Here is a 7557-nt window from a genome sequence, read left to right on the forward strand (position 1 = left end):
AGCAGCAGCCGGGCTGCTCCCCGCTCCTGCCTGGCTCGCGCTGCCCGGCTGCAGCCCACTTCTCCCGCAGGGCTCTGCGCTCAGCCCCGGAGCCCCCGGAGCGGCGGCGAGGTCGGAGAGCAAGCGGCTCTGCTCCAGCAGCAGCTGGGAGATGGAGAGAAAGGGGGAAGCGGCGGCCGCCGCTACCGCCTGGAGCTGAGACCCGCTCCTCGCTCTTCCGCCAGCTGTTTGCTTCCCCCTCTCCTGCTGCGGTCGCCGCCACCGGCACGGAAGCCGCCCTCCCGCATCACTCGGCGGTAGTGCCACAGCTGTCCGGACCGCACCATCCGCCTGCGCGGCGAGGGGGAGGGTGGGCACCGGCTCCGGGCTGCCTCCTCACACCTCAGCAGCCAAGGGAGGAGGGGAAGGCACCATCTGCCGGTCCCACCTCCATGCTCTGTTCCCCGCACCTCAGCCAGGCACGCTCCCCCTCCGCTGCTGCCCACGCTCCCAGGAGAAGATGCTCGGGGAGTTTATGCCCTCGGCTCACCCAGTCTTTTTTGTGACCCAGGGGGATAGCACGGATTTCCTGACTCGGGAAGAGGAGGGCAGGGGTCTAATTTTGCCTCTTAAAAACGTATCAAGGGAACTAATCCTTGGCTTTCCCTCGGGCTCGTCCAGTTGGGCTGTGACTGCTGAAGGCAGAGATCATCCCTCCTATCTTTGTACTGTGCCTAGCACAAGAAGTCCAACTGTCATTTCAATAAATAACTATAATGGTCCATTCGGAGGCTGTGGCAGCTGTTTAAGGATTTTTACACCTGACCAGGGCACGTGTGCATACCTTGGTAAGGACAATCCCTGAATGTTTTCATGTGGACAAAGTCATGTCAGAATTGACTTGCACCAAAAAGTGTTGAGTACACTGGTGAGACCAGATCCTGCAACACTTGACAGGCAAGAGAAACTTTACAGCGATCGGTCTCTTTGGTTGAGATTTTCCAACCCAGCCAGGGCATTTAGCCGCAAGAACGCCCACTGAAATGAAACAACTGTATAACCTGTACGGCTAAAATGATTTGAAAAGCTCAGATATTTAGTTTAAAGTGACTCGGGTGTGTATTTGTTTGCGGATCATGCAATATTGCGTTAAAAGTTCAGACATGAGTGATTTACACAAAGACATAAAGAAAGGTTAGGCTCTTTTTGAGTCATTCAGGAATGCACACTAGATCCCATTGTCAAACACTCTAGAGTATTGCATCAATAAAACTAACATTTTGAACAACCAACAAAAAATAAAGTACAAGCCCCTTTGAGCTTGAGAAATGGAACTCCACATTGTGCCACACACTTAGTACTATACCCTCAGCAGTGATAAGCATGTCTTTAATTATAATGCGCCTTAAGGCAGATCTAGCAAAGAATGATTCTGCAGGAATGCTAGATTCTGTTTTGAAGACACCAGGAAAAATAACTCTGAATGATTTACTTAAGTACGTGCAAACCCAGGGTAGACAGGTGATTTAGCCTGCTCCACAAAGCCAAGCTACAGAGGTAAGAGACACACATCATTAGCAGATTGTAAATATTAATTTTTTACAATATTTTATGTGAAAGTTAGAGGTTTATGATAGGCTTAATGAAAGTTTCATGACTTTTTTACTAAAAAATTGCTGTTCTCAGTCAAATTGCACCATTGACCCCTGAAGCATTATTTATGAAGAATTTGCAATATATGCTGTACATATATATTACAGACTTAAAGTGTGCTTTTGAGGTGAGATCAAAAGTATACTTTTCCATAATTTCTCTTTTCTATGTTAAGTGGTTTTCATATCAGTCTCAGTAAAAAATGTTAATGTACAGGACATTACAATTATAATATTATATTTTATTGTTTCTCCCATTAAATGAGTTTCTTCTCTGATATAATAACATTAAGATCGGCCAACCTTTGGGCAAGTTGTACTTTCCAGTAAAACTCTCTAGAGTTACATCTAGAAATACACCCTTAAGCACATAAGGAAAAGATGGAGACTGATGGAAATCTGGAAAATAGATTTCAGAGCTTTGGAGATGGAGTTATGAGAAAAGACTATGTCACTTCAATATATATTTTATAATAATATATAGGAATAATAAGTGGATTAAAATATAAGGCTTGATGTGTCTGGAACTCCAGAATTTTTTTAAACTCATCTGAAAATCCAGACTTGTGTATTTTCTCTTCCATCCAATTATCTTGGTTTAGGACCCTATTTTAGGAAAAGACTGAGCATTAACAGTCTGATCCATTGGCAATAGTAGGCTTGGATCAGATCCTAGTGAGTTTGAAATTTTCCAAATGGTAGGGAAGGAATATTCTCACTCAACTTCCAATTTCATCTTTTTTTCCCTGTTTTATTTAAACTGTATTTGTTAACATATAGGTGAGCTGAGAGTTTAACTCTCCCTAAACTTTCCTAGACACTTGCTTCTAGCAGTTTAACATCTGCATTATTTCCATCCAAGCACAAGCATTTATCTAATCATGCAGTTGTTCGTGGTAGATAAGCTGAGAGAGAGATGGAGAGAAATATTTGTCATATAGAGATATATAGCTTGTGTTTATTTATAATAAAATGGCCAAGAGATAATATAACTTTGTTCTACTGTATATACAAGGATATTTCTTTCCTAATTTTAAATTTGGGGTTATTTCATATCAAAATATTCCATGACTCAAGAAAAACAAATGGAATTTATTTATCGACAAAAGTGTTTTCAGGATGCCTTAGGACACGTTAAATAGAGGGTTTGACCAAACTGAGACTAGCAGTTGTTTAAATTACAAAAAACATCCACTGATATTTGAAAGAGCAGTATGCAAAATACACTAAAGAACTTTTAATGTGCAACAGCAAGGTCCATATGGCCCCTTACTACTCAGCAGGCTGAAGCACCGTATATTTAACTCAAGCTTGTTGCGTACTAAGAGTATGTCTACACTACAAGATTATTTCGATGTAATAGAAACCGATTTTTGGAAACAGATTGTATAAAGTTGAGCACACGCAGGCACATTAAGCACATTAATTCGGTGGTGTGAATCCATGTCCCGAGGCTAGGGTCGATTTCCGGAGCGCTGCACTGTGGGTAGCTATCCCATAGTTATCCCATAGTTCCCGCAGTCTCCCCGGCCCATTGGAATTCTGGGTTGAGATCCCAGTGCCTGATGGGGCAAAAAACATTGTTGCTGGTGGTTCTGGGTAAATCCTCCCCCTCCCTCCATGAAAGCAATGACAGACAACAGTTTCGCACCTTTTTTCCTGGTTGAACTGTGCAGACGCCATGCCACGGCAAGCATGGAGCCCACTCAGCTCAAGACAGCAGTCATGAACATTATAAACACCTCGCGCATTATCGTGCAGTTTATGCTGAACCATGACCTACAAAACCAGGAGAGGAGGCGGCGGCTATGGCAGCGTGGCGACGAGAGTGATGAGGACATGGACACGGACACAGAATTCTCTCAAACCATGGGTCCCGGCATTTTGGAGATCATGCTGTTAATAGGGCAGGTTCTAGCCATGGAACGCCAATTTTGTGCCCAGGAAACAAGCACAGACAGGTGGGACTGCATAGTGTTGCAGGTGTGGGACAATTCCCAGTGGCTGCAAAATTTTTGCATGCGTAAGGGCACTTTCATGGAACTTTGTGACTTGCTTTCCCCTGCCCTGGAGTGCCAGAATACCAAGATAAGAGCAACCCTCACAGTTCACAAGTGAGTGATGATAGCCCTGTGGAAGCTTGCAACGCCAGACAGCTACCAATCAGTCGGGAATCAATTTGGTGTGAGCAAATCTACTGTGGGGGCTGCTGTGATGCAAGTAGCCAAAGCAATCACTAAGCTGCTGCTACCAAAGGTAGTGACTCTGGGAAATGTGCAGGTCATAGTGGATGGCTTTGCTGCAATGGGATTCCCTAACTTTGGGGGTGCGGGGAGATAGATGGAACCCATATTCCTATCTTGGCACCAGAGCACCAGGGCAGCCAGTACATAAACCGAAAGGGATACTTTTCCATGGTGCTGCAAGCACTGGTGGATCACAAGGGACGTTTCACCAACATCAGCGTAGGATGGCCAGGAAGGGTTCATGACGCTCACGTCTTCAGGAATACTAATCTGTTTAAATGGCTTCAGCAAGGGATTTACTTCCCAGACCAGAAAATAATAGTTGGGGATGTTGAAATGCCTGTCGTTATCCTTGGGGACCCCCCTACTCCTTAATGCCATGGCTCATGAAGCCATACACAGGAAGCCTGGACAGTAGTGAGGAGCTGTTCAACTACAGGCTGAGCAAGTGCAGAATGGTGGTAGAATGTGCCTTTGTACGTTTAAAGGCATGCTGGCACATGTTACTGACTTGCTCAGACCTCAGCCAAACCAATATACCCATTGTTATTGCTGCTTGCTGTGTGCTCCACAATATCTGTGAGAGTAAGGGGGAGACCTTTATGGCGGGGTGGGAGGCTGATGCAAATCACCTGGCCACTGATTACGCACAGCCAGACACCAGGGCGATTAGAAGAGCACACCAGGACACAGTACGCATCAGAGAGGCTTTGAAAACCAGTTTCATGACTGGCCAGGCTACAGTGTGAAAGTTCTGTTTGTTTCTCCTTGATGAAAACTCACCCCCTTGATTGACTCATTCCCTGTAAGCAACCCACCCTCCCCCTTTGATCACAGCTTGCTTTCTAAGGAAATAAAGTTACTATCATTTAAAAATCATGTATTCTTTATTAATTGATTATAAAAAGAGGGAGAGAACTGACAAGGTAGCCCAGGTGGGGTTTGGGAGGAGCATAGGAGGGAAGGAAAAGGCCACTAAAAAAGTTTAAAATAATAACAGCCTTTTGCTTGGGCTGTTCACTGAGAAGGAGTGGATGGGTGCACGGAGCCTCCCTGGACACGTTCTTACACGTCTGGGTGAGGAGGCTATGGAACATGGTGAGGGAGGAGGGTGGTTATACAGGGGCTGCAGCGGCACTCCGTGATCCTGCTACCGTTCCTGAAGCTCCACCATACACCAGAGCATGTCAGTTTGATCATGCAGCAGCCCCAGCATTGCATCCTGCCACCTCTCATCTAGAGTGTCTCTCCTCTCCTCACGTTCATCCCTCATGGCCTCACATTCACTGGCAGCTTTCCTGTACTGGGATAGGGTGACCTTCCACGCATTCAGATGAGCTCTTTCATTGTGGGTCAATTCCATGATTTCTGAGAACATTTCGTCTTGCCTCCTTTTTTTCTTCACCTTATCTGAGATAGCCTTCAGGATGGAGGAGGGAGGCTTGAAAAATTTGCAGCTGCAGGAGGGAAGGAAAAAAGGGAGAGACATATTTGAAAAGATACATTTTACAGAACAATGGTTATACTCTTTCACGGTGAACAACACTATTCACATTACACGGCACATGTGATTTCAGTACAAGGTCACATTTTACATCTTAATACTGAATGCCTGCGGCTTTCGTGTTAGAAATCACAGACGCAGGTCCAGGCAACAGAATTGGCTTGCATGCGGCCATGGTAAGCCATTGTCTTTCGGCTTCTGCAGCCTTCATATATCTAGCGCCCTTCTTTCCCACATACCAAGCAAAGTCCGTTGAGTGCTGCGGTTTTCCTGTTAATGTGCAGCAGCAGAAACCAAACTAACCCCCCCATCCAGTTCTCTGGGATAATCGCTGTACCCCTCTCCCCACTGCATGGCTGGTATCCGGGAAGATCCCTGCTAGCCAAACGCGAAAAAGCTCAGCGCCAATCAGCCCGCCTGCTCCCCTCGCTTGGCTAACTGTAGGGAAGGATTTTTTTTCAGCCACAGGCAAACAGGCCAGTAAGAACGGCCACCACTGTCCCCTTAATTAAATTCTTGTATTTCAACCAGGTTACCATGAACAATATCACTCTCCTGAGGATAACACAGTGAGATAAAGAATGGATGTTGCTTGAATGCGAGCAAACACCGGGACCATATGCTGTCAGGCTTTGTCATGCAATGATACCAGATTACTTGCTACATGCATGGCGTGGTCAAGTGTCCTACCATGGAGGATGGAATAAGGCTGCACTGCCCAGAAATCTTCTGGAAAGGCTTTTGGAGTACCTCCAGGAGAGCTTCATGGAGATGTCCCTGAAGGATTTCAGGTCCATGCCCAGACACGTTAACAGACATTTCCAGTAGCTGTACTGGCCACGAATGCATCCCAAGTCCTCAGGGCAAATTAATCATTAAAAAAACTTGCTTTTAAACCATGTTTTATATTTACAAAGGTACACTCACCAGATGTCCCTTCCATGGCTTGATGGTCTGGGATACTGCCTTTGGAGGGTTGGGAGGGTACTTCAATCAGGCTGAGAAAAAGATCCTGGCTGTTGGGGAGAATGGAGTGCTGTGTGCTCTCCACAAAATTGTCCTCCTCCTCCTCATCTTCCCCGTCCGCAGAATCCTCAGGCATGGCTGAGATTACCCCCCTCCTCAGATTCCATTGTCAGGGTGGGGTAGTGGTGGCGGCCCCTCCTAGAATTGCATGCAGCTCAGCGTAGAAGCAGCATGTTTGCGACTCTGCCCTGGACCTTCCATTTGCTTCTTTGGTTTTCTGATAGGCTTGTCTGAGCTCCTTAACTTTCATGCGGCACTGTAGTGAGTCCCTTCTGTGGCCTCTCTCCATCATGCCCTTGGAGACTTTTTCAAATGTTTTGGCATTTTGTCTTTTGGAATGTAGTTCAGCTAGCATGGAATCCTCTCCCCATATAGTGATCAGATCTAGTACCTCCCGTATAGTCCATGCTGGTGCTCTTTTTCGATTCTCAGACTGCATGGTTATGGTTACCTGTGCTGATGAGTTCTGCATGGTCACCTGTGCTGATCAGCTCTCCACACTGGGCAAACAGGAAATGAAATTCAGAAGTTGGCAGGGCTTTTCCTGTCTACCTGGCCAGTGCATTCGAGTTCAGACTGCTGTCCAGAGTGGTCACAATAGTGCACTGTGGGATAGGTCCCAGATGCCAATACCGTTGAACTGCGGCCACACTAATCCTAATTCAAAATGGCAGTACTGATTTCAGCGCTACTCCCCTCATTGGGGAGGAGTGCAGATATAGATATTAAGAGCCTTTTATATCGAAATAAAGGGCTTCGTTGTGTGGACGAGTGCAGGGTTAATTCGGTTTAACGCTGCTAAATTCGAAATAAACTCGTAGTGTACACCAGGCCTAAGTATCTGTGTAAACGGACCCTTAGAAAGTCCATCAAGAGAGGAGTCTGTTAGCAGAACAGTATTCTTTGTCAGAACTGCTTCAAAACATACCTATGCCATCAGCTTCCAAAACACAAATAAAACAGGTCCTTTGTCCCTAGATGAAAGGTGAGCACTATCAGGAGTGGTAAATCCCTGACCCATTCAGTATAGTTGGAACCAAATCCAAATAGTTTTCAGATAAACAACAGGTATTGCCACTCACCTTGGACAAAAACCTGCTTGTCTTGGTGAAACACTCTTATGCTCTGCCTGGTGCATAAAATGGATGAT

The 7557-nt window shown here is 45.9% G+C and overlaps 1 pseudogene; it reads right to left on the bottom strand.

Annotated features, from left to right (window-relative positions):
• Window positions 1-4742: 4742 nt before the first annotated feature.
• LOC142046229 (uncharacterized) lies at window positions 4743-6973 on the bottom strand (annotated as a pseudogene).
• Window positions 6974-7557: the final 584 nt, after the last annotated feature.

The sequence above is a fragment of the Chelonoidis abingdonii genome, chromosome 2 (assembly GCF_003597395.2).
Source record: "Chelonoidis abingdonii isolate Lonesome George chromosome 2, CheloAbing_2.0, whole genome shotgun sequence".
NCBI classification, from domain to species: domain Eukaryota; kingdom Metazoa; phylum Chordata; order Testudines; family Testudinidae; genus Chelonoidis; species Chelonoidis abingdonii.